This window comes from Dryobates pubescens, chromosome 30 (assembly GCF_014839835.1).
Source record: "Dryobates pubescens isolate bDryPub1 chromosome 30, bDryPub1.pri, whole genome shotgun sequence".
NCBI classification, from domain to species: domain Eukaryota; kingdom Metazoa; phylum Chordata; class Aves; order Piciformes; family Picidae; genus Dryobates; species Dryobates pubescens.
In genome coordinates this window covers 11,160,601-11,187,720 of record NC_071641.1, presented here as the reverse complement: position 1 = coordinate 11,187,720, position 27,120 = coordinate 11,160,601, and the positions used below count along the sequence as shown (strand labels likewise).

The 27,120-nt window shown below is 44.4% G+C and overlaps 1 protein-coding gene across 1 annotated transcript in view; it reads left to right on the top strand.

The window, feature by feature from the left end:
* Positions 1 to 27,120, top strand: part of PCDH15 (protocadherin related 15) — a 995,294-nt gene that overhangs the window by 141,777 nt on the left and 826,397 nt on the right. Inside the window, exon 2 of the mRNA XM_054174769.1 lies at positions 14,948 to 15,177. The gene's annotated coding sequence lies outside the window, so the exon portion shown is untranslated. The remainder of the gene's footprint in view (positions 1 to 14,947; positions 15,178 to 27,120) is intronic.

The following is a 27,120-nucleotide window of genomic DNA, read 5'->3' as shown; positions in this document are numbered from 1 at the left end:
ATTCAGACATTCGTATGGGAAGTGGCAACATCGTGTAATGTAGATGACTGATTGTGTGTAGCAATATGTGATATGAAACAGCAAATGGCCAGAGTGGACTCTGTTCAGACGTGGAAATAAATCCTTTACCTGTTTTGTGAATGCTTGAAACCTTCTCTGTCTCTGAGGTGCTCGAATACACAAAAGGGCAAACATAAGCAGATCAGTTAATAACGGTGAATGATTTTCTGGAGCACATAATGAGCTTCCATGCATTGTGAGGGAACGTTTATTATTTATAGTGGAGTAGGACTAAGAAAATAAATCTGTTTGTGGCAACGATACTTTGCAATTAAAATACTACCCGAGACTGGAGTGTGATTGTGATCTCTGCCAAGCTGTCTGTATAACCTTCAGGAAATTAATTAGACCTCGAGTCTCAGTGGAGCTTAGAATTTTGATGCTGGGCTTTCAGAGCCCTTTATGTCCCTGTGCTCAGTGTTTACTCTTCATCATGTGTTTGTGTGTTTGGATGTAACCTGTTGTTGCTGACTTAATGATCTGGCCCATGGATTGCTCTTTTGACCAGGAGATTCTCTTCATTGACAAAAAAAAAGAAGAAAAAAGATGAGGGAATATACAAGGCCAGGAGGAGTTTACAGTGTATGCAGGTGAAACATGCAGCGAGGTTGGAGGGTATTTTGGGAACAGAAATCAGTTACAGAGGTTGGCAGAGATTAAAGAGCAGGGCTCAGAGAATACACCTCTGGAACACTGTTATGTCCAAAGAGCATCTGAGTGGATCCTGATGCCCTGGGTAGGGCAGTGGAAGTCACCAGGTGAGTTTGCAAACCAGGTCTCTAGTTAATGCTCTCTTTAGCGCTTGAGGCTGACCAAGGTAAACTGCTAGGCTGACTGTGAGCTTACTTCGTTTTCTTCTTACGTTCACATTCGATATTGAATGCTGGAGTTGTCTCACAACCATTTTAAGCTCAAGATGGAGGGTTCTTCTCTGCTACTCATGGATGCTACTCTTGGCATTTACGCCTTTCCATCATTTTTATTGTTCTTTGCTTGAAAAGCAGTATGGCAGTGTGAGTTTAGATCAAACATGAGATAAAGTTCCTCAGAAATTCTCGCAGCCTACACAAGCTCAGGCAGCTGAGGAGCCAGAGGTGCAGCTGTTTAACTTAGACCCGTGTACAACCTTGGTATTTTGGAGCAAAGGTCCCCGGCCTAATTAGGCCACATAGGACAACCCACTGCATTTTGTTTGGTTTGGGTTGGGACTCCTCCAAATCCAATCCTGAGAGGGACAATGAGCACCAGGCTGGGTTTTCACCCTTTCCATCTTGCTCTGGGTTTGCTAGACCTCTGTCATCCCTCTTCTGAGTCATCTGTCTTTGCTGACAGATGGGTCTCACCTTTCTTCCCCTTCTCTGAACCCTTTATCATATGCATTTTGAGGTGGGGGAGTCAGATTTACATAGAAGAGGAAAGCAGTGTGGGTTTTATATAGAAGAAAAAAAGAGGCATTTTTTTCATGTTGTATTCTATCCTTTCTCTAATTATTTCCATTTTTATTTGACTGACAAGGAGACTGAGCCAATTTTGTTGTAGACCTAATAGCTGCAGCCACATGTTATCATCCCTGCCTATTAATATTCAGCACAGTGTCTGTCATTTGGTATGTAAAGTCAAGATTTTTCCCCCTGGGTACATCACTCTACATTTCTTCCTGTTGCATCCCATCTATCATTTTGATTGCTCAGTCACTGAAACATGGAAGGTCCATCTGCAGATCTTCACAGGTGGTCCCCATCTTTACTGTCCTAACTACCTAAGTATCATCCACAGAATGTCACCTTCCTTGTCACTCTCTTCCCAGACTAATTAGGAATATGTTGAACAGCACAGCTCCAGTTGGGCTGTCTGCAAAATTTTGACTGTTTAATCCTGCCTTCTGTTTCCTGTCTTTGTAACCAATTACTTACTCATGCAAGGACCCCAACTTTTCTCCAGTCTATTTCAAATTTCCATAAAAGGTGGCTTTGTTGACTTTGTGGAGGGAGTCTGATATCAGAGAGCTGCTGAAAACTGCCTGGCTCGTAAGAACACGGGTCCAACATCAGGGATGTAAGATGCATTTTTACGTAGTGATTATGTCTTGCTTTGAAATATCCAACATGCTAGGGATGTAATAGCTTCAGATTTATTGTATTTTAAACTCTAATATGGCTTGATTTCATCATGTTTTTAGGCTTTATGATCACAATAAAAAGAGCCTTGTAAAATTATTTTTATCTGCAATATGCATTTCTATTTATAAGGGGGCCGTTGACATCCTCCACTGTCAGTACTCTCATATGAAAGAGATTTATTTTTGCTCCCTATCCAAGTTATCACATTAGATTAGATGCTGCGTAGACTTCTGTTCAGGAGGTTTAATTTTTAATTTTTAGGGTGGTTTTTTTTTTTTATGTACCTAAACTGACATTTGGATACAAAGAATACATTTACTTGGCTATTTCTCAATATCCTGTGAGAGCTACCTCAAGAATCGCTTTTGAAGTACTGACATTTCCCGCAACAATGGCTGTATTGTAAGCCCACTGGAAATGTTGACAAAATCCAATTTTGTTGGGGGGGGGGGAGATTAAAATTATTTGTAATAAAGGCAGAGAGAAGGAGGGGCAGTAGCAAAGTACTGTCAATCCCACCCACTCAGAAGCTCTATGAAATCTGGCATTTCTCTGCTGAACCGACTGTGTCATGGTTAATACTGGAGAAATGCCAGGAAATAATTTGAAATCTCTTTCTGAATCTGAAATGTGGAGGCACCAGGCAGAGGATTCCCTGAAGACAGCAAGTAGAGAAGCTGTCTCTGCACAGCAGACAGAGAAATCATCACTCTCAGCACTGTGTTTTCTTAGATTCCCTCTACCTGCTGCATAGGCTCAGGAGAGAATATATTAACTGCTGGAACTATATCAGAACTACTGAGAAGCTCTAGGTTTCCACCCATGATTAATGGTGATTTCCAGTATGTTTAATTGGATTATTGCTTCCAGAAATGTTTTTATCTGTAAAGTTAAATACCACATCAATGCAGGCTATCTATTTTCACCCAGCTGTCTTTTTATAGTGTGCATATTACCTGACTACGCTCAAGTAATGTCAAAAATGTAGGTGATTAAACTCAGCATTTGGACTTACTAGAAATGTTTATTTCTTTAGAGGTCTCCTGCCTGTCTTGTTGCTCTGAACAAAATGTGTGGGAGCCAAAGCACTGTCAGATTAAAGAAAACCACCTTGTAAAGAGACATAACATCCTCCATTTTTCCCACTTGGCATCTTGGTGCCTCTGCTCTGTTAACGAGCCAGCACTGACTGAGCGGAGAAATGGGAGGTGATGTAGCACCCATTGCTCTTGGAATAACCCTTGGAACCTTCTTTCATTTCATGTTAGCAGTGACAGCTTGCAGTTAGAAACTTCAAAGTGAGGGAGAGGGACAACCTACAGGAAATCCAGCTATTTATTTAGATTCACTGCAGCTCAGTTGGAAAGTCTTGATAGTGAAGGGTAATACAGACCAGCTCTATGTGAGCTTACAACAGATGAACTGTTTGGTGCTTGGGTTTGTTTTGGAATGGAATGTTTAATTGCATTGAGTTGGTTTGGAATGGGATATGGAATTTTTCTTTTTTGGTTTTTTTATTTTTTATCCTGGCTCCAGGTTAAATTCTTTTGCTGTTACAAGTAGAAAGGTCACTGTTTAAATTCAAGTAGAATACAAAAAAAAAGTGTGGAGCCCAACTTGTAGCCTTCCATAGAAACTTTAACTTACATTACGTTGGAGATTTATATTTTATGTGGAACACAGAATCTGTCAGGCAATACATTTAACCAGGGAAAACACTGAATATACTTGTGATGCATTTCATGCTCCTCTGGAAACTTAATTTTTATGTTTTCCAGATGGTCAAGTAGCATAACAAAACAAGGATATATATTTGTGTGTGTGTTAGGTACCTTGTGCCTCTGCATGTGCTCTTTACCATTGCTGTTGGTGAAGCAGAAAATCCCCGGGATGTTTGATGTATGGTTCTCAAAGCAACCCTGTCAAGTGGCAGGATGAGAAGCTAGCTGTGTGTGTCATTGTGGTGGCTTCACAGCTCTTGAATTTGTCTGTAAGATGGGTATATGGCTTGCCTTACCTCATTGGTATCTGAAAGCTTATTCTTTAAGGTGTTTCAGTGTTCCTCAACAATGTGTCTGTTAAAATGAATGATGTACAATGGATTGAGATTAAAATGCAAGTAATCATTCAGATACAGAATGTGTTGAAAACCACCTGAGAGTTGCTTGGCCCTGCCTTAAAAAACTTCACAGGCTCAGAGGAGTTTGTTATTCATAAACTGCGCCCTAGTAGTCCAGAGCAAGCCCACTGTCATTAAAGATTTAAAGACCATGAAGACCTTGCTAAGAGTATGGAATAAATGATAGTGGCGTTATCTCCACTATCTGAAGAACACATCTGTGACAGATCACTTTAAGCAGACACAGGGTATTTAATTTTTTTTCTGTCTCCTATCACACACAAAGAAACAGCCACAGGACTGCAGATCCTGCAAAAAAGTGGGCTGCAGAAAGCTTTCTTCATCACTAAGACTTTTAAATACATCAGCTCACGGGATTATTGTGGTCTGATTTAATACCTGCTTCAAGGCAATATAAAAACCACCAAATGTTTTTAGTACTGCTACAGATTATGTATTTCAATACAATGTATTTTTATCTATGTCCTGCTGCCACTGGAAGAGAGCGATGGTAAGAGGTAGGATTAAGTGACAGCCTACCTATTATATGCATCCTGTATGTCAACCAAAATGGTCAGGCTGATGTCAGAGAGCTCTGTCAATGTCTGGCTGATACCCTCTGTGTTATTTTCTTTTTCTTTTTTGTTTGCCTTTTCAGTGCTGGTGCTTTGTCTGAGGCTGTCTGCTCTGCAGTGAAGGAAATTGTAGTTTTCAACTGATACCTTTCAAAGCTTGCAGTGTAGGCTTGGCTTTCACACAGTCTCAAGCTGTGCCAGGGGAAGTTCAGGCTCGAGGTGCGAAGAAAGTTCTTCATGGAGAGAGTTGTTAGCCATTGGAATGTGCTGCCCAGGGAGGTGGTGGAGTCACCCTCCCTGGAGGTGTTCAAGAGGGGATTGGACGTGGCACTAGGTGCCATGGTCTAGTAGTCATGAGGTGTTGGGTGACAGGTTGGACTTGATGATCTTTGAGGTCTTTTCCGACCTTGTTGATTCTATGATTCGATCTCTGCCAGGGCCAGAATTTGAACCATTACCTTCCATACGTAGCTTCCTGATTACATATGATGTGCTTTGAGCAATATCAGGATTGTCCCTAGGAAAATTTTGGCAGTAGGATTTATTTTTTGAGGGGTGGAAGTCAGGAAGACTGTCCCTATGTGTAGCAGGCCTATAGGTACTATTCTTATTCAAGGGGTAGGTGGTAGGCACAGGTACAAAACTCTGCTCCAGTCTTGGAGTTTAACCATATGGAATGAAACAGTGGATCGACAGAGTCTCATCTGCAGCTGGCTGCTGTTTACTGTGTTACCTTTCTGCAATCACCAGTTCAAATCATCTCTGTTTTGGCAGTTATTAACTCTGTTATTCCTCTCTGTGGAGCAGTACTGCTGAAGCAGCCTGTGTTGGGGGAAACTCCAATCTGTGGTTGGTATGAATGCATAATGGTCATTAAGAGACCAAACATGCAGATTTGGCTGACCTCTCAAGAAAGATACGTCACTGGCTATGTTTCCATCTGTGAACCTTGCTCAACCTGGTGCTCCCACTTTGATCTGCTTCTCAGAGACTGGAAAGCTCTCAGATGCCATCAAAGACCTTTGATAGCTCTAAACCAAGTCACTAATTCAGTAATACCTATTTTAAACTCATCAGGACGAGGTAGGAGATACTGCTTCAGGGTGCCCATTGAGCTGGCTGTTGTCCTCCTCACCTGGTGTATGGATGCTTAACTTGGAAGTTGGAATCACGTAGTCAGTTGTTTTGTGACCTAAAGGAGGGAATCTTTCTGTGTTGGGAGTGTACTGCATAGTGCTGTATTTGTACTGTGATCTGCACCTGCTGTATCTCTGTAGAAGGTGGCTCCGTTTCATGGTCTTCTTTCACAGCTTGGCTGCACCCTTCAGCAGCCAGCACCCTTCCTTTTCCCTAACCAGCCAGGTTTGTTCCTACTAGTCAAGAGACTGAAGAGCTGTGGTGTCAGCTGCCTGTGGAGTTCCCTAGTGTTGCCATGGTGCCTGAGGTGTGTCAGGGTGACATCACACTGTTGTGTCTATCTCCTGGCAACAGAAGTGTAGGAGTTTTGAACCAAGAAATGCGCCCAACTCTGTCCAGGTCTGGACTCCCCAGTTCGAGAGAGACAGGGAACTACATGAGGGAGTGCAGTGGAGGCTACAAAGATGCTGAGGAGCATGGAGCCATTTCTGTGAGGAGGAAAGGCTGAGAGACCTGGGGCTGTTTAGCCAGGAGAAGAGCAGCCTGAGAGGGGATCTGATCAGTGCTGATCAATAGGGTGAGTGATAAGAGGATTGGGTCAGACTTTTTCAGTAGAATCCAGTCACAGGACAAGGGGAAGTGGGCACAAACTGGAGCCCAGGAGGTTCCATGTGAACAGGAGGACAACTTCTTTGGTGTGAGGGTGCTGGAGCCCTGGAGCAGGCTGCCCAGGGAGGTTGTGGAGTCTCCTTTTCTGGGGAGATTACATAGCCTCCTGGGCAATATGATCTTGGGCAACATGCTGTTGTTGACCCTGCTTTAGCAGCAGGGGTTGGACTAGGTGATCTCCAGATGTTCCTTCCAAAGCCTGCTATTTTGCAATGTGGTATTTTTCTGTTAATGGAGAGTTTTACAGAAGGAAAGGGAAAGGGAAAGGGAAGGGAAAGGGAAAGGGGAAGGGAAAGGGAAGGGAAAAAGAAAGGGAAGGGAAAGGGAAAGGGAAAAGGAAGGGAAAGGGAAAGGGAAAAGGAAGGTAAAGGGAAAAGGAAGGGAAAGGGAAAGGGAAAAGGGAAAGGAAAGGAAAAGAAAAGAAAAGAAAAGACCACCACAAACCACACCAGCCAACCAAAACAAAACCAAGAGAGGACTTGGTATGAAGCAGATGCATTGGTTAAGATATCCAGGCAGAATCTTTGGAGTAAGGTTCCCAACGGAACATGCACATGATTAGGAGAACAAGCAGGAGATAAAAGTCAGACAAGTCTGCTCCTTGAAAATGTTTCATTCCATGTAACTGCTGCTCTTAGTTTGCATTTGGACCCCGTGACCCAACTTCTCTTTTTGAACTTGTGCACATGGGTATCACCGTGTTCTATCTTCAAACCTGAGCTGCCTAGCATGATGCCATGTTGCACTTTCAAGGCCTGGATTAGGTTTGCTCCTGAACTCAGGCTTCTGACCTGGGAAGATAGAGAGGCTGGGCAGGAAGTTGTGGGCATATTTACTTTTTTTTTCCTCCCCTGCTTACTTTAATTTTTCTCTTGCCTACAATTTCATTAGTCTAGTTGTTCTTATCAAGTTTGGCTTTTTGGCTATGTTCAAGCATCTTTATGACACCTTTGGGAGGATGACTAGAAGGGAATGATCTGGATGGGTCCATCTTGAATCATAGAATTGTTTTGATTGGAAGAGGCCTCTAAGATCGAGTCCGACCATCAACCTAAGACTACTGTGATCATTAAACCATGTCCTGAAGTGCCATGTCCACATGTTTCTTGAACAGCTCCAGGGGTGGTGATTCCCCCATCTACCTGGGCAGCCTATTCCAGTGCCTGACCAAAGTCACAGGCTTTGTTTATTTTTCATATTACTATTAAACTCCTGGGCAGGATTGCAATTGTCTGTTCTGTTCACAGTAAATCACTTGATAAAATGTTGTTTTCCTGATTTGAAAGCACCCCTGGATTTCTACCCAAATGAAGTTCCTGCATTCAGATGATGAAACTTTTGATTTCTTTTCACAGTTGATGATGCCTGAGAAAAGAAATCAATTAAAGGTTCCTGAGGTACTGAAGCATGCAGTTCTAACTGAATCCAGGAGTGTCACCAGAATTCAGATGATTTGTCTCTCCCCTTATAGGGCAGGGTTTTTAATCTGTTTTCACATGAAGAATCTTAGTCTATCTCCCCACAGGAAAGCTCCTCACTACTTAAATTTCTGTGTGAAAATTCACTTCTGATGTTTGGAGTATGTTTTATTTTGTATACTCTTTTTAGCCAGCTGTCAGGAAAAATGCTCTTTGAACCTTGGCCATTCCAAACCTTACATTTTAGAGTTGTGTTTTGGTTTCAGATGATGGTTACATTTTCTGTTTTATTTGTACTAAATGAGTCTAACCTGGAATATTGAATGTGTGGCTTTCCCATTCATTACCAATGATTTATGGTTTGTGAACCACAGTCTGCAGAGTTCATAGTGTTTAACACAGGCATATGTTTTTGTTTGGTTTTATTTTAAACATTTGTTTTCTTTTGAGTGTTGTGAAGTTTTGGGTTTTTTTAATCCTTCCCTGTAAGGCTAATGGCCTCACTTTTCATTGTTCTGACACTTCACATGACTTCAACAATCCTTATTAATTAATGATGCTCTTTAGCATAGAATCATAGAACGGTTTGGCTTGGAAGGGACACAGAATCACCAAGGTTGGAAGAGACCTCAAAGATCATCAAGTCTAACCTGTCACCCAACACCTCATGACTAAACCATGGCACCAAGTGCCACATCCAATCCCCTCTTGAACACCTCCAGGGATGGTGACTCCACCACCTCCCTGGGCAGCACATTCCAATGGCAAACAACTCTCCCAGTGAAGAACTTTCTCCTCAGCTCAAGCCTAAACTTCCCCTGGCGCAGCTTGAGACTGTGTCCCCTTGTTCTGGTGCTGGGTACCTGGGAGAAGAGACCAACCCCTTCCTGGCTACAACCTCCCTTCAGGTAGTTGTAGACAGCAATGAGGTCTTCCCTGAGCCTCCTCTTCTTCAGGCTAAACACTCCCAGCTCCCTCAGTCTCTCCTCACAGGGCTGTGTTCTAGGCCCCTCACCAGTTTCATTGCCCTCTGGACATGTTCCAGTACCTCAACATCTCTCTTAAACTGAGGGGCCCAGAACTGGTCACAGTACTCAAGGTGTGGCCTAACCAGTGCTGAGTACAGGGGCACAATGACTTCCCTGCTCCTGCTGGCTACACTATTCCTGATACAGGCTCTCCTGGCCACCTGGGCACACTGCTGGTTCATGTTCAGCCTGCTCTCTACCAGCACACCCAGGTCCCTCTCTGCCTGGCTGCTCTCCAGCCACTCTGACCCCAACCTGTAGCATTGCCTGGGGTTGTTGAGGCCAAAGTGCAGAACCCTGCACTTAGCCTTATTAAATCTTATCCCATTGGCCTCTGCCCACCTATCCAGCCTGTCAAGGTCACTCTTCAGGGCCCTCCTACCCTCCACCTGCTTCTAATTTGGTGTCATCTGCAACCTTACTGATGATGGACTCGACCGCCCTGGCCAGATCATCAAAAGATATTGAACAGAATGGGGCCCAGCACTGATCCCTGGGGGACACCACTAGTGCCTGGCTGCCAACTGGATGTGGCACCATTCACCACCACTCTCTGGGCCTGGCCCTCCAGCCAGTTCTTGACCTATTTCAGAGTGAATCTGTCCAAGCCACAAGCTGCCAGCTTCTCCAGCAGTGTGTTGTGGCAGACAGTGTCAAAGGCCTTGCTGAGGTCCAGGTAGACTACACCCACAGCCTGTCCCACATCCACCAGGTGGTCACCTGGTCATAGGAGGAGATCAGGTTGGTCAGGCAGGACCTGCCCCTCCTAAATCCATGCTGGCTGGGCCTGATCCCTTGGCTATCCTGTAGGTGCTGTGTGATAGCACTCAAGATGACTTGTTCCATAATCTTGCCTGGCACTGAGGTCAGGCTGACAGGTCTGTAATTTCACAGTTTCTCCTTCTGGCCCTTCTTGTGGATGGGCATCACATTGGCCAGTTTCCAGTCATCTGAGACCTCTCCAGTGAGCCAGGACTGGTGATAAATGATGGAGAGTGGCTTGGTCAGCTCATCTGTCAGCTCTCTCAGTACCCTAGGATGGATCCCATCTGGTCCCATGGACTTGTGAGGATCCAAGTGTTTCAGCAGGTCCCTTACTGCTTCCTACTGGATTACAGGGGGACTATACTGGTCCCTGGCTCCATCTGCCAGTTCAGGAGGCCACTTGTCCTGAAGACAACCTGTCTCTTTATTGAAGAATGAGACAAGAAGGTATTAAGTACCTCTGCCTTTTCCTCACCTTTTGTTACTATATTCCCCTCTGCATATCCAGATGTTTTTAAGTTTTCTGTCTTTTGTAGACTACTGCTGTATTATAGAGCTAGGTATGGCATTAAAGAAATGAGCTAAGGACTTTCTGCTGGTAAAAATTAAAATGAGGTAGTAAATACTTGTCAGGTGTGCAGTCAGGCAGCTGTTGCATTAATGCCAGCTGAAAACCAGATTCCTGGCTCTTTTGTCATTGTGATTATACTACTGTTATATCATAAGGGCCTTGTAGCATTTTTCTCTTCTTTGCTGATGTGATCCCTTAGCAGTTCTTCTTTCCACAAACTTTGGAACCATTACACTTTATAGGCTGCTTTACTCTTTTCTCTTATGTCCAAATTCCCCAAATTCCTTGCTGAACTAACCCCTTTGAGCCTACAGATGAAGAAAAGAAAAAGAGAAAAGAAAAGGAGGCTAAAAAAATGATAGGGAAGCCTGGTGGGTGAAAATGGGTAAGAAACTTTGTGATCAAATGTTGAGCAAAAAGGGCAGGTTTAGACTGGATGTCAGGAAGAAATTCTTTATAGTGAGAGTGTGGAGAAGAGGAGGCTGATGGGACACCTCATTGCTCCCTACAGCTTCCTGAAGGGAGGCTGGAGCAAAGAAGGGGCATCCTCTTCTCATTGGTGACAAGTGACAAAACTAGATGAAATGGATACAAGCTGTGTTAGGGGAGGTTTAGGATGGATATTAGGAAATATTTCTTCCTGTGAGGGGAATGGTCTGCCCAGGGTGGTGGTGTAGTCGCCGACCCTGGAGGTGTTAAGTGACATGTGGACTCGGTGCTTAGGGACATGGCTTGGTGTAGACTCTTCAGTGCTGGGTTGAGGGTTGGAGTGGATGATCTTGGAGGTCTCTTCTAACCAGATATATTCTGTGATTCTGATTCTGTGGTGAGACATTGGAACTGATTGTCCAGACAGGCTGTGGATGTCCCCTCCCTGGCGGTGTTCAAGGCCAGGCTGGACAGGGCCTTGAGCAGTCCAGTCTAGGGTGTCCCTGCCCATTGCGAGGGGTCTTGGAACTGGAAGATCTTAAAGATCCCTTCCCACCTAAACCATTCTGTGATTCTCTGAAATGCCATAGTGTAGAGCCTCGGTTTCCTCACACATGTTCATGCAGACATGCTCCTCTGGCAAGCAGAAAACTGTCTGTGTATGCATTTATGTAGAGGAAATGGCTAGAATCCAGTGCTTCTGGGAAAAGGCATTCAGTTTCTCTCTTTGTTTGTTTGTTTTGTTGTGTTTGTTTGTTGAGGAAGAGGACTTTGAGGTCTTTTGTGTCAGAAACATTACTGGGAAGGTGCCTGCTTCTCATAATTCTTTCCTTTATCTTTCCTTGTCTTCATACAGGGCAATTTAATAAGGCATTTTGGTAGTTGTAGCGTATGAGAATCATTATGGACTTGTTCTTGATTTTCATTTTTTGGATGGATTTCCCCCTCTTATACTGCTTTTCTCCCCCAGTCTTTGACATATTTCTCAGAGTTCTCACCTTTAAATTTTTCAGTAAGGTTAGTACACTTGTGCAGTGGAAGATTGCCAGAGATGTGAAGGAACAGTGGGCTAAATGTCACTTGTCTGCAGAAAAGGTTCTGTGCAATTGGTGGTGGGTTTTTTTTTGCATAGCTCTGATAAGCAGAGGAGGATGGAGTATATTTTTTGATGGAAAGTGAGTCTTGGCAAGTGAGCCTTTTTGGGAGGTCTCTTTCTCTTTGAGGCTTTAAAGCATTTGACACAGAGGTGATTCATGCCTGTATATGGACATGCACATTTTATGCAGAGTCTATAATCAAAGCCTTTTCTTTAAGTCAGGAATTCAGACACTCAGAAGTTCTGGGTGTACCATTCCTTCATTCTTCCCCCTCTGGTACCGAGCCTAAGGCAGGAGCCTTCTGGAGCAAAAAAATGTGATTCCAGATGGTGTCATGGTAAATATGCATCTCAGAGGTGAACGAAGTTTGCACCAGTAATTAAAATCTGGTGTTTCCAGCACCTTGACTCTGAGATGTCACTTCTTAATTGTTCTTTACTCTGTTTCTGTGTGGGTCATTTTGGTTTAGAAGCTTTAGAAAAGTTGTGTTGCATTCTGCTGAATGTATTTCGGAGCAGAACCTGGTGAGTTTTAAACACATATCAACAGTGACTGAGGGATATTGTGTGTTCTGCAAGTGGCTGTGGTTTTCTTTGCATCAAACAAGTGGGGATTATTATTCTTCAGCACCGGCTCCTTAAACAAGCATCTTAACTCCTATGACAAAGAATTAAAGACCTAATTCCTGATTTAGGGAGGTTTATACTACTGAAGGTTTATAGCAGTTGGAGCATATTTGTGGATATAAAGTAATTTGGAAGCTGAATGCTTGTTTCAGGCATGATTTCCTGCGTGGCTAAAGCAGCTTTACTGTTCTGCCCTGCTTCCCTACCCACAAAAGTCATTATAGATTGTGTTCCTGGTGTTTTCAACCATAGCATTGAACAGTTTTCTTTCTCTCCCTATTTAGACCAAGGCTTTTTTGTTCTTTTTCTCTAAAGAGGCTGTTGTGAATCAATTATTATTCTTTTTATTAAGAAAACCTGATTGAAAACAAACAAGCAAACCGACTAAACAGAAAACCCTCCAGAAAACTCTGGAGAAGAGGAGGCTCAGGGGTGACTTCATTGCCCTCTACAACTACCTGAAAGGTGGTTATGGCCAGGAAGGGGTTGGTCTCTTCTCCCAGGCAACCAGCACCAGAACAAGGGGACACAGTCTCAAGCTGCACCAGGGGAGGTTTAGACTCGAGGTGAGGAGAAAGTTCTTCACTGAGCGAGTTGTTCGTCATTGGGATGTGCTGCCCAGGGAGGTGGTGGAGTCACCATCCCTGGAGGTGTTCAAGAGGAGATTGGATGTGGCACTTGGTGCCATGGTCTAGTCATGAGGTCTGTGGAAACAGGTTGGACTCGATGATCCTCGAGGTCTCTTCCTAACTGTGATACTGTGATACTGTGTTACCCAAACCAACAGCAAACAACTCATTGGCCTCATTTCTCCTTTGCTGCTGCATTAGTTTGTACAGGAGGTCTTTGCTGCTCAGCTCTGGGCTTCCCTGCCCAGGCTGGCAAAGCCCAGTGTTAACATGCCCTGGGAAGGGGCTGCTGCCGTGTGTCTGAGCTGTGCCATGGTACTGTCCCAGTATGGAAACAAGCGGTACTCAGGTGATAATGGTTTACAGAAGAAATTGCAGGTTGTGGTAGCTATCGGTTTAACGTGCTCTAAACATGTTCTTAACTTACAGGCCATGGAAGCTGTAGATGTGGTTTGCCTCAGCTGAGTGTTGTTGGCCTCAGTTGACAGTTTTGGTCTATGTTTGTTTATCCAGTGCTCCTGGTGGCTTTGAAGTGCAGCTAAAACCTACCTGGTTTATATCTGCTGGGACTGCAGATGCACACCACTGTGCCATTTGCCTGTGGTACGTGGCTCAAGCACTGTGCCACACAGAAATCATCTGCTGGTGCATTAGCCTCCTGAAAAAAAAACGTACTGCAGTATGCTTCACTCATTTTTGCCTGGCTGAAATGAGTACTATTTCAGGATGCATATTTTCATTCATTTGAATTGATACTTTTCCTATTTTGTTACCAATTTCCTTGTAAGAGAATAATATTTAGACCAAACTGGTGTTGCACTTCCTATTTCCTTAAATGTTTTTTTACATGTCTTCACAAAATGAGCTCTCCTTAAAGTCCACTTCTGATAAGTATATAGAAGAAATGATCCCATTGTGTCCTCATGTATGCTGTTGGACATGTTTTTGTTATCACAGTATGGTAGGGTTTGGAAGGGATCTCTGGCAATTGAGTTCAACCTCCTTGCCAAGGCAGATTCACCTAAAGAAGATCACACAGGAACCCTCCAGGTGGGCACTGAATGTCTCCAGAGATGGAGACTCCCCCACATCTTTGGGAAGCCTGTTCCCCTGTGCTCTGTCACCCTTAAATTAATGGAGTTCCTCCTCATGCTTAGATGGATTTTTTTTATGCTCTCTGAGGAATCACAGGAGTCTCAGCTGTAATTAATGACAAAGAGTGAGAATGTAGGGTGCTTTTTCTTCACATCTGAAAAGCAGTGCACTGAGCAGAACGTTTTTTGTAGCAAACTTCCAAGGATTTTTGTAACATCTCACCAGCAATCTGGAAAGAGGAGAGATTTGGTTGGGGAGAACAGGGACAAAGTCCTTTATTTCATCTTTAGAGAACCAATCATTTTAAAAAGCACTTCCTTGGGAATCGTTCAGGCTAAACAAGTTCTGTGCTGAGCATCTGCTCTATATCCAGCTTAGGCTGTATGATTGCTTATCTGAGACCAGCTCATTCCTGTTTTCATGGGTTTGAAGCAGTTTTGCAATAATGACCTGAGTTCGTGGGTTGTCTTCTTTCTCCAGACGGCTATGTGTGATCAGTCCAGCAGCTGAGTTTTATTCTTGCTCAGGCACCATGATGGGCATCTGTCAGTCTGACCAGCCTGAGGTGTGTCCGTGTGCCCTGGCTTACCCTGGCTTTTCCTTTCACAGAGCTGATGTGTGGGCTTCTTACTGGCTTCAGCACTGCAAGCAACATGCTGAATACCGGTGAATAAGAGAAGTGAGCTGCTCTGTGGACAATGCATTGGGTTCTTCTGCACAGACCTGAAGTAAGGTCCAGCTAGCAAGGCAGAAGTGAAGCAGCTGTGGAAAAAGATTGCTCAGAGAAGCGGAAGAGATATATAGTGCATTCACCTGGAGTTAGAAGCTATGACTGAAAGGTGAGATTTTCTGCTGTTTTTTTTTTCTTTCCTTTATTTCATTTTTGGTTTATCTGTTAGATTCACGGGACACAGGCTTGTTATAAACTAAGTTGGTGATTTGTCTTTGCTACAGATCTTTAGAAAATTACCTGAAGAAGCACACCCGTTGATTTGCTTTACTTTGATCATTGTGCTTAGACTTCAGGTTTAGGGCAGTTTGGGTGATCAAATGTCTTTGGAACAAACATTCCCTAGCAGCTGACACTTACCTGATAGCTTAGTGAAGAGAAATGGAGAGACCGAAGAAAATGCTTGAAAGCTGGAGGCAGACTGGAAAGGATCATGACAGGATCCTTGGTAGGAGGCTGAAATCAAGCAAATACAAATAGAGACTAAGAATGAAGTGTTGGAAAAAATAGCTTGAAAAGTAGCTCAGTCAATCCCATTGCTTGCTGATTTTTGCATCAAATTTACGTAGAATTCAACAAACAGCACCACGGCTCTAGCTCAGACATTATTTACTATGGCTTGCAGGGCTGTCCAAAAGGAAGAAAGTAGCGTTGCCTTCTAGCCTTTTTTTCCCCCCTTCTGTTACAAGCTGATAAAACTAATTGTTTCTATGGTTTAATTTGTGGTATATACAATTATAGCTGACAATCAGAACTGAGGGGGGAGGCTGCGGTCAGCATAGAGAAAGCATTAGGAAGGCTGTGGTTTGTCTTCTGTGTATCAGAAGCAGTGTTCCTGTTGTGTGTTCAATGGGAAGTGTCTGATGGTGGAAGGCACAGAGTGTTGGAGGGGAGAGGGAAAAGGGCAGGGGACCAAACCAGGCAGAAACAAAGTGCTGGGAATAGCATCATTTTTAAATGTTGACCTAATTCTGCATTTCACTGGCAAAATAACTGTTTTGCTGGAACTGCTAACAAGAGGTAGGTGTTTCATATGAAGTCATTTTCTAAGTGTGACATTTAAGCATTTGTTCATCTGGTGGTTGCCTGAAAGGCTGCTGAGGCTGCTCTGTGGGGAATGGAATTAAATGTTATCAAAGATTGACAGTTTTTGTTCATGATAAGCTCAGTAGCACAGTCTGAGCTTTATTGGTGCTATCATCTAAAACTTGGTGCTCTTCATTGGGGTGCACAAGATGTTCATATTCACTCAATCCACAGGATTTATTCGCTTCCGTGCTACTTATTCTCCGTGGGATATCTAAATAATACAAACTACAATGCTGAGATTTGATTCAGTTTTTAAACATTCTGAGTAATCTTTTTGCACTCTCTCTTAGTTCATGCTGCTTTTGCTAAGGTTTGTCCCAGGAACAGGTCTGGTTTGTAGACAAGAACAATACTGTGGATGCTTCTTATGCCTGCACTAGTGATGGTGAATGGTGCCACATCCAGCTGGCAGCCAGTCACTAGTGGAGTCCCCCAAGGATCAGTGCTGGGCCCCATGCTCTTTAATATCTTTATTGATGATCTGGATGAGGCCATCGAGTCCATCATCAGTAAATTTGCTGACGACACCAAGCTGGGGGCAGGAGTTGATCTGCTGGAGGGTAGAGAGGCTCTGCAGAGGGACCTCAACAGGCTGGGCAGATGGGCAGAGGCCAACGGCAGGAGATGGAACACATCCAAGTGCCAGGGGCTGCACATTGGCCACAGCAACCCCATGCAGTGCTACAGGCTGGGGTCAGAGTGGCTGGAGAACAGCCAGGCAGAGAGGGACCTGGGGGTGCTGGTCGATGGTAGGCTGAACATGAGTCTGCAGTGTGCCCAGGCAGCCAAGAGGGCCAATGGCATCCTAGCCTGCATCAGGAACAGTGTGGCCAGCAGGAGCAGGGAGGTCATTCTGCCCCTGTACACTGCACTGGTTAGGCCGCACCTCGAGTCCTGTGTCCAGTTCTGGGCTCCTCAGTTTAGGAAGGAGGTTGACTTGCTGGAACGAGTCCAGAGAAGGGCAACAAAGTTGGTGAGGGGTTTGGAACATAAGCCCTACGAGGAGAGGCTGAGGGAGCTGGGGTTGCTTAGCCTGGAGAAGAGGAGACTCAGGAGTGACCTTGTTACTCTCTACAACTACCTGAAGGGAGGTTGTAGACAGACGGATATTGGTCTCTTCTCTCAGGCAACCTGCACCAGAACAAGAGGATGCAGTCTCAGGCTGCACCAGGGGAGGTTCAGGCTGGATGTTAGGAAGAAGTTCTATACAGAGAGAGTGATTGCCCATTGGAATGGGCTGCCTGGGGAGGTGGTGGAGTCGCCGTCATTGGAGGTGTTCAGGAGAAGACTTGATGGGGTGCTTGGTGCCATGGGTTAGTTGTTTGGGTGGTGTTGGATTGGTTGATGGGTTGGACACAATGATCTTGAAGGTCTCTTCCAACCTGGTCTATTCTATGTATTCTATGTATTCATTCTGATGATAACAAAAGCCAGGGCAGAGGCAGCAGCAAAATTAGACTCCTTCCTACTCATTTAGCATAGAATGTGTGGAGATGGCTTCTACTTCCAATCAGTTTTGACTTCTAAATAAAATAAACCCAAGAATAATAAAAATAAACAAAACCACCACAAACAACAACAAACCAACAATATAACACCCAGGCTTTGAATGTAGAAACTCCTTGTTACTTCTTTCATCTCTTATTAATAAAAATGATTTACAGGGGAAAAAAAAATCTATTATGAATGCTGGCCCTTGAGGGCCAGACTTAAGGAATGCAGTGTGGTGGGATGAAATTTCCCCCCATTAACTTTGCCAGACTAACTCAGTTGGAAGCAAATGAAAGCTGTATTTACAGGCAAAACTACAATCTACAATGGAATGCAATAGATATGTGCAAAACAGTATTTCCAATATTTACAGATATTTACAATTAGAATAGAATAGAATTAACCATGTTGGAAAAGACCTTTGAGATCTTCAAGTCCAACCTATCATCCAACACTATCCAATCAAATAAACCATGGCACCAAGCACCCCATCCAGTCTCTTCCTAAACACAGGTTGGACTCGATGATCCTCTAGATCTCTTCCAACCTTAGTGATACTGTGGTACTGTGATACCTCCAGTGATGGTGACTCCACCACCTCCCTGGGCAGCACATTCCAATGGCCAATCTCTCTTTCTATGAAGAACTTCTTCCTAACATCAGCCTAAACCTCCCGTGGCACAGCTTGAGACTGTGTCATCTTGTTCTGCTGCTGGTTGCCTGGGAGAAGAGACCAACCCCCCCTGGATACAACCTCCCTTCAGGTAGTTGTAGAGAGCAAGAAGGTCTCCCCTGAGCCTCCTCTTCTCCAGGCTAACCACCCCCAGCTCCCTCAGTCTCTCCTCATAGGGCTTGTGTTCCAAACCCCTCCCCAGCTTTGTTGCCCTTCTCTGGATATGTTCCAGCAAGTCAGCATCTTTCCTAAACTGAGGGGCCCAGAACTGGACACAGTACTCAAGGTGTTCACAAACAACATAAGACCCCCAACCCGGGTCAAGAAGACCAGGGAAGCTGTCTCTCTGCCACCCCACCTCCTGTCCAAAAAGGAGAAAGGACCAGAGAAAAAAGTAGCTGTTAGACTTAACCGAAACAATGCAGCGAAGGTCAAGCAGAAGCAGATTAATCTCCCTTCAGAGCAATGAAGCAAGCAGAGGAGAGATGGAGAAGAGGGAAAATTGTTTTGGTTCAACCACTCTTATAGCAGATATCACTCCAATGAAACAGTTTATTATTATCTTTGGTTTCCTGTTTACCCCCAATAGTGATTTATTTACATTTTTCTACTTTTCTGCTTGAAATCTGTGTCAAAATTTGAAAGGCATAGCCTAAAACTACCGCATGCAGTCCCATCCTCAGTTGATGAAAAGCATCCCCAAGTAGTGGATGATAATGTGTTAGTACTTCATTTGCTGGCACACTTGTATTTTTAACTTCCCCCCCTCTTTTTTTTCCCCCCTCTCCACAAAAGCTGGCAACCACTTTAGATTTAGGTACAGATTTCCTGGAAACTTCTTATTTCTTAGCAGTGGCACCTACGCTGACGCCCGGAAGCTCGATTTGAATCAATACGTTTAATGAGTATTAAGATTAATTCTCCCAGCCCTCCAAAATCCTTTGGCAGTTGCATTAAACTTTCAAATCTCATATAAATTTCTCAAGCAAATTTATTTAGTGGTCTCTGTTATGGCTCCCTTGGACAATGTAAGAGTGTCATAAAAGCTTGCTTTAGCTAAAAGGAGGGGTAGTAAAAGCGCAGGAGAGCAGTGTCACCCTACCCAAAGTCATAAGATCGGCAAAAGGCAGTTAGCTGTGCCTTGTTTATAGGAGGATAACTTTTAGTGAACTCATTTGAGGGGATGGGAACATTTTTTTGAACATTACTCTTATGTCTGTGCAGGACAAGCTTTCCCTTAAGGAAACACATCTGCATCATGCATAGAGTCAGGTGTGAACAGGTAAAGTGACGTTCCAAACACTGATGGAGATTTCATCTTTCAGATACTTCAAGCATTGTATTCTCTTTAAGATAGCTAAAAATTATCATCTGTTTTCCAGTCTGAAATGGTCAGGATGTGACTGAATCACAAACCAATCTTTCATTTTTGCTTAAAGACCACAGGTTCTTCTGGAATTGTTCAGGAGAGGAAAGGTGGTCTTTCTGAGATGAAAAAAGTACTGGAAGGTAGGAAGAAATTCTTTACAGTGAGGGCAGTAAGGCACTAGAACAGGTTGGCCAGGGAGGGTGTGGATTGTCTCCTTCCTGGAGGTATTTAAGGCCTGGCTGGATGAGGCCTTGACCACCATGGTGGAACATGACCCTGCCTGTGGCAAGGGGTGGGAAGGAGATGATCTTGAAGGTCCCTTCCAACCCAAACCATTCTGTGATTCTATGAGTTGGTTTGACAATATGCTGCTTTGCATGTACAAAATAGATTCAAAATCCTGGTTTTATTGTAGCAGCTGTGGATTTAGCATTCTTGCTGCTTGAGAAGAAATGAGATGCTGAGAGCTCTGAAGTTTTACAGTGTCCTGTATGATATCTAAATTATCAAGATCAATTGTTGCTTCTGTTACCTTATCTTGTAATAGATCATTTACCCTTTTTATCTATCAGGAGCATTGTTGTAGTTAACACAAGAAAACTACTGTGGAAGGCTGCTTTGTATTAACTGAAGGCAGCTGTGCTCGCTGTGACCTGGCCTATCAGGAAGTAATTTCCTGCTTTTCCCTTGAATGACATGGCTCATTATGCAGGTCATACCAGTTAGAGTTCAGACTTGAAAGCATCTCAAGGGATTTGGTAATTAAGAAGTCAGATTGTGATGGAATAGACAGTGACATGAGCTGGCACTGCTAGGCTGTCAAAGTCCAGATATGCTTTTCCACCTGAAGATAACCTCAGATTTGGTGTTAATGAGCTGTTATGTTCTGTTGGTGCAATCACTCTCTTGTATTCTTTGTGCTTAAATATAGATTGATGTTTTTGTTTTCATTTGTGCTGCATGTTTGCATGGAGTATCAATATCTAAAGCTTTTATTTATGTATGGCTCAATTACCTCTAGAAAATATACATATGTCAGGTTGAGCATCATTGGAAGTTCCTGCCTTCCTCTTTCAGCTGTGACATTCAGGCCAAAGCACATTTCAGATCACTGGATGTAATGTGTTAAAACAAAAAGGGGCTCCTAAAGTATACTGGTGCATACTTTGCAATACTATAATCAGAAAGGTAACATAAAAGTCTTGATAAATCCTGCTGCTGCTGTTATTTGGTTGTCTGGGGTTTCTTTGTGGAAGAAGAGTGCAACCTGATGGCCTTTGATTTATGTTGTTGGTCATGTTTCCTGATTAACATCTGCTGGGCATCTGTAGATTGTAGAATCATAGAACTGTGTTGATTGGAAGAGACCTCTAAGATCTTTGAGTCCAAACATCAACCGTCAAGACCACTGTGGCCATTGAATCATGTCCCAAAGTGCCATGTCCATACATTTCTTGGGCACCTCCAGGGATGGTGACTCCACCACCTCCCTGGGCAGCCTCTTGCAAGGCCTGACCACTCTTGCAGCAAAGAAGGTTTTCCTAATATCTAACCTGAACCTCTCATGGCACAATTTCCTGCCATTTCCTCTTGTCTTGTCACCTGATACTAGGGAGAATAAACCAACCCCTACCTCACTCCAACCTCCTTTCAGGAAGTCATAGAAAGCAATGAGGTCTCCCCTCAGCCTCCTCTTCTCCAGACTAAACAACCCAAGTTCCCTCAGCTGTTTCTCACCAGACCTGCTCTCCAGATTTTTCACCAGCTTTGCTGCCCTTCCCTGAACATGCTCCAGCCCCTCAATGCCCTTCTTGGAGTGAGAGGCCCAAAGATGAGCCCAGTAATTGAGGTGTGGCCTCACCAGTGCCCGGTACAAGTGCACAATCACTTCTGTGGTCCTGCAGTCCACACCATTGCCAGTCCAGGCCAGGATGCTGGTGATGATCTTAGCCACCTGAGCACACAGAATTCTGGCTCACCTTCAGATGGCTGTTGCAGCACTCCCTGGTCCTTTTATGCCAGGCAGCTTTCCAGCCACTCTGCCCCAAGCCTGGAGCATGTATGGGTTTGCTGTGATCCAAGTGCAGGCCCCACTGAATATCTGAGTTTATAGGAAGGGTTGTGGCTGATGTGGATTTTGTCTCCATGGCTATTCACTATAGTCATATATCTAAGCAGAAGTGCTTGCTGCCTTTCTGGTGTTTATGCTAAATGTCAGGCTGGAGTTTGCAGTCTGACAGATACCTGAAGGTAATCTGAAGCTTACATAGGTAGATTGATTCTCCTGAACAACAGGGAAGCCACTCTCATTTAGAAAATGTCATTCGTCTCATTTAGACTTGGAGAATGAGGATTATGCTCTGTTGTTTGACGTTGCAGAAAAACCCAGGATTGCTTACTCCTTAAAGGTTAAACCTCTTTACTGCAGGATGAATTAATCTTTTTGATAGCTTTATACAATCTTTCAGACATGACATAAGAACCTGGTGGATCACTGAAACAGTAACTCCATTACTGCTGCTGGGATCAGGTGTTCTCAGACTGTGTTTGGGTATGGTTGGAAGCTTCTTACACATTGGCCACAACAACCCCATGCAGTGCTACAGGCTGGGGTCATAGTGGCTGGAGAGCGGCCAGGCAGAAAGGGACCTGGGGGTACTGGCTGGCAGTAGGCTGAACATGAGCCTGCAGTCTGCCCAGGTGGCCAAGAAGGCGAATGGCATCCTGGCATGCATCAGGAATAGTGTGGCCAGCAGGAGCAGGGAAGTCATTCTGTCCCTGTACTCAGCACTGATTAGGCTACACCTCGAGTCCTGTGTCCAGTTCTGGGCCCCTCAGTTCACTGGGGATGTTGACTTGATTGCATGGCAAAGCTTAAGGTGTCCAGAGGAGGGCAACAAAGCTGGGGAGGGGTTTGGAGCACAAGCCCTATGAGGAGAGGCTGAGGGAGCTGGGGTTGCTTAGCCTGGAGAAGAGGAGGCTCAGGGGAGACCTTCTTGCTCTCTACAACTACCTGAAGGGAGGTTGTAGCCAGGAGGGGGTTGGTCTCTTCTCCCAGGCAACCAGTACCAGAACAAGAGGACACAGTCTCAAGCTGCACCAGGGGAGGTTTAGGCTGGATGTTAGGAAGAAATTCTTCAAAGAGAGAGTGATTGCCTACTGGAATGTGCTGCCCAGGGAGGTGGTGGAGTCACCATCACTGAAGGTGTTTAGGAAGAGACTGGATGGGGTTCTTGGTGCCATGGTTTAGTTGATTAGATAGTGTTGGATGATAGGTTGGACTCAATCATCTCAAAGGTCTCTTCCAACCTGGTTAATTTCTATTCTATTCTATTCTATTCTATTCTATTCTATTCTATTCTATTCTATTCTATTCTATTCTATTCTATTCTATTCTAATCTATTTTATTCTACATTCTCTTTCTGGCTCCATGTCTGGGGACTGAGCATGCTGTTTTTTGGGAGTGGGTCATCTTGGTGGGATACTCTCTAGGTGCAACTACTTCATGTAAATTCTGAGCTAGGCTGCATGGCAAAGCTTCTGGAGAAATTGTAGGCTTACAGCACATGTTCTATATACTCTTGCCTGCTATGGTGGTGTGTGGTTTGTTTTCCTTTGCAGCTAGATTGATGAATCTTGTCTTTCTGTCCCTTTTCCTATAGAAACTTCCTTAAGACAGGGTACAAACTTCTTCATGTGGAAAATGGAGGAAAAGGCACTCTCCTCCAAATTTGTTTGATTTGTCCTAGGTGAGAATTTATTTCAAGTTGTTTAGAAAATACGGAATTGTCCGTTGCTACCAGAAGTCTGATTCTGGCCTGTTCTCTGGGGGCTTATGTCAAGAACTGCATTTCCCTTCAAGTGCAGGAGCCTAGCTCTGGCTTCAGGGCAGGAAAAAACTTATGAGGTGCCTGGGTTGGCCATAGGAATGGCTGCAAAACAGGGTGTCATGTCCCTGGGAGGGCAGGTGCCAGTGGCACTTAGTAATGTCACATGAGAAAGTGTTTGGGTTTTTAATGCATTTTGACTTTTCATTTGGTTGTGGGTCTAATAGGTGCTCTTCAGGAAGCTGGCTTGAGGAAGCAGAGAAATGTCAGCCTTTTAGTTCAAGCAGAAGTCTTTTATTCCAGGTGTGCCTAGTACAAAGCCACTTATGAAAAGTTTCAGAGCAATCCTGGATCTAATGTGTGTCCCAGGACATACTGTTGGACAAGTTTAGCGTTTTCACAGCCCGCTTGCATCCATGTCACACATTCTGCTTCAGTGAGGAAATAAAAACTATCCTTATGTTCAATATGTTCTGTGGAGGTTTTGAAGGCCAGGCTGGATGTGGCTCTGAGCAACCTGATCTAGTGTGAGGTGTCCCTGCCCATGGCAGGGGGTTTGGAACTGGATGATCCTTGAGGTCCCTTCCAACCCTAACAATTCTATGATATTTAATTTTATAAATGAGTGGTTTCTTTGGATCCCTCAGACCTCTCTTGGTGTGCTAGAAAGATGGTTAAATGGCAGCTTAAATGAAGCCCCTTAAGCAGGAAGGCAAGCTGGATGTCAACATGAGGAATAGCCATTATGTGCATTATCAGTGTAAACTGTTACTGTCCTTACAGCTGTCTGAGCATATTAGTGAGGAGATAGATTTCCTGCAGAATATTTAAACAACAGATGATATCAAATGCTTGGAAATGTGCATCAGTACAATTTGTGAGAGCTGTGTTGCAATGGCTGTTCAGAAAAGCCTTTAAGGTCATTTTGAGATTGCTTGTTGGACTGGAGGAGGATTGTGTCTGTCCATTGTCTCTTCATTTCTATACCATTACCCTTTGTCCTATCACTACAAGTCCTTGTAAAACGTATCTCTTCAGCCTTCCTGTAGGTCCCCTTCAGGTAATGGAAGGCTGTTCTTAGGTCTCCCCAGTGTCTTCTCTTCTCCAGGCTGAACAACCTCAGCCCCCTCAGCCTGTCCCCATAGGGGGGGTGCTCCAGCCCCCCAGTCATCTTTGTGGCCCTCCTCTGGACCCACTCTATCATGTCCATATCTTTTCTGTGTTGAGGGCTCCAGAACTGGGTGTGCTGCTCCAGGTGAGATCTCATCAGAGCAGTGGCAGAATCACCTCTGTTGGTCTGCTGGCCTTGCTATTTTGATGCAGCCCAGGATGTCACTGGCTTTCTGGGCTGCAAGTGCCCAGTCTTAACTTTCTTTTGATGGTTTCTTACTGACTTTAGAGTCAATTTCCTTTTACTTGTGGCCTAGTGAATATTTCATTTACTTCTGTATTTGCTGATTGCCAAGGTTATAATTTTTATCAAAGTCCAGAGGGAATGGGAATTTTAATGACTTTTTCCTAGAAGTAATGTTTTGAGTTTTTTTCCAGTTCTTTGTTGCTGTCATCAAGACAATGTATATATTCTGATAACCACTTTAGACCAAGTAAATGACATCTGCCTAATCATCAAAGATAATAATGGCCACATGAATTTATGAGTGAACACTTGGAAGAGATGAAGTGACAGCACACAACTGTGCCAGATTTCTTCTGGTATCCATCCATTTGGTTTTGCTTCCCTGTAGGCTGACTGTGACTTTCTGGTACAAGTGGTGTGCTTGGTTAAGTCATCAAAATGCCCCATTTATAACTGAGCACACTGGAGTTTGTGCATCACTGAGAAGGCAGACAGATATGATTCAGTTTCTCAAACAGCTTTGGTCCCTGCTGTAGAAAAAAGATATAGACAGGCTGGAAAGTTTTCAGAGAAGGGCCAGAAGAATGATCAGAGAACTGGAAGCCCTGCCATGTGAGGAAAGGCTGAGAGAGAGTGAGCCCGAGGGGGGCTCTCGCTTCTGGTGCCAAGCACCCGGTGCATGTTGGGCGCGACCCACTCCAGGGACAGCGGCAGGTGGGGAGTTGGACTGGGGCGGTACACCTGTCAAAGCGTAACGCAGGTGTCCTAAGAGAGGGACCTGGGGGTACTGATTGACAGCTGCCTAAACATGAGCCAGCAGTGTGCCCAGGATGCCAAGAGGGCCAATGGCATCCTGGCCTGCATTAGGAATAGTGTGGCCAGCAGGAGCAGGGAGGTCATTGTGCCCCTGGACTCTGCATTGGTTAGGCCACACCTTGAGTCCTGTGTCCAGTTCTGGGAACCTCAGTTTAAGAAGGACATCGAGACACTTGAACATGTCCAGAGAAGGGCAACAAGGCTGGGGAGAGGCCTTGAGCACAGCCCTGTGAGGAGAGGCTGAGGGAGCTGGGATTGTTTAGCCTGGAGAAGAGAAGGCTCAGGGGTGACTCCATTGCCCTCTACATCTACCTGAAAGGTGGTTGTGGCAGGGAAGGGGTTGGTCTCTTCTTCCAGGCAACCAGCACCAGAACAAGGGGACACAGTCTCAAGCTGCGCCAGGGGAGGTTTAGACTCAAAGTGAGGAGAAAGTTCTTCACTGAGCGAGTCATTTGTCATTGGAATGTGCTGCCCAGGGAGGTGGTGGAGTCACCATCCCTGGAGGTGTTCAAGAGGGGATTGGACGTGGCACTTGATGCCATGGTCTAGTCATGAGGACTGTGGAGACAGGTTGGACTCGATGATCCTTGGGGTCTCATCCAACCTTTGTGATACTGTGATACTGTGAGATGGGTTTGTTCAGTCTTGAGAAGAGAAGCCTTAGGGGAGACCTTATTACCAGGCACCGGTATATAAAGGGTGGCTACCAAGAGGATAGAGACTCCCTTTTTACAAGGAGTCCTATGGAAAAAACAAAGGGTGTTTGGATGCAAGGTACTGCTGAGGTGATTCTGACTGGACTCCAGAAGAAAATGTTTCCCCCATGAGAACAGTTAAACATTGGAAGGGAAGCAGTGAATTCCCTTACACTGGATAGTTTTAAGATTTAGCTTGACAGGGTGCTAGGCCATCTCATTCCAACTACACATTCACCTAGAAAAGTTTGACCAGATGATCCTTGGGGTCCCTTCCAGCCTGGCATTCTGTGATTCTGTGAAATCAGCATTGAATCACAAAAAAATGGCTTTAAATGTATTGGACTCTAATCTCAAGGAGCATATATTCCTACCCAGTGTGACTGGTAGGGCAAAATGGTCCAAGGCTTGTCAGTGATGATAGGCAGCTACAGGACATTCATTCCTAAGTGCTCTTAGGAAAGAGATATCTAACTATTGATGTACATAAGTTATATGGCTATTACTAGAAGAAATGCTTCTAAAGAATTACATTTAATAGCAATGTGACACTGAAATGATGATGCCTTATCCAAAGTCCAGACTTGTGATGTGGTGGCATTTCCAGACATGCCTATAAGTTATATATTGCAGTCATTATGTCACACTGAAAATTGGCTTTGTCCTTTTTTTGTCCCTTGATACTTAATGCCAAAATCAGATCTTTTCTAGTGATACTGTGATTGCTTCTTTCT